Raw genomic sequence first — 457 nt, 5'->3', positions numbered from 1 at the left:
CTCAATATCGTTTTAAAATTGTTTGGCTTTGATATTCTGACTCTGACCATAAAATGTTGTTAGTGCTTTCCTCGATGGAAATTATCCTTGAGGATAATTTGCATGAGGTGAAAATTAGAAATTAGAGCAAGTGTGCTTTTCTCCACCATACACGCTAATCTGTCTTGCTAAAGTTAAAATACCACATTGTGCACAGCGCAAGCTGCGGAGCGCTGTGGGTCCCTGTTGACTTATGTGGGGAGGGGACGCCACTGCAAGTTAACAATCAGGATCCATCCGAAGAGAAGTGAATTAAATTGTTGACCAAACGTAGTTTAAGAACACTTCTTTCTCCTTGGCAAACTGGCAGTTGTTGAGGATTTAAATAAATCAATGTAGATCTACTTGGTGTCCACACAAGGAGCCTTGGGGAGTAAACCCCTATGGGTAGGCAAGCAGGAGCCAGGAGCACGTTTCC

Source organism: Heterocephalus glaber, unplaced genomic scaffold, assembly GCF_053883595.1.
Source record: "Heterocephalus glaber isolate CG9 unplaced genomic scaffold, H.glaber_assembly_v1.0 deba00001460, whole genome shotgun sequence".
NCBI classification, from domain to species: Eukaryota; Metazoa; Chordata; class Mammalia; order Rodentia; family Bathyergidae; genus Heterocephalus; species Heterocephalus glaber.
Note: the sequence above shows the minus strand (reverse complement) of the source record.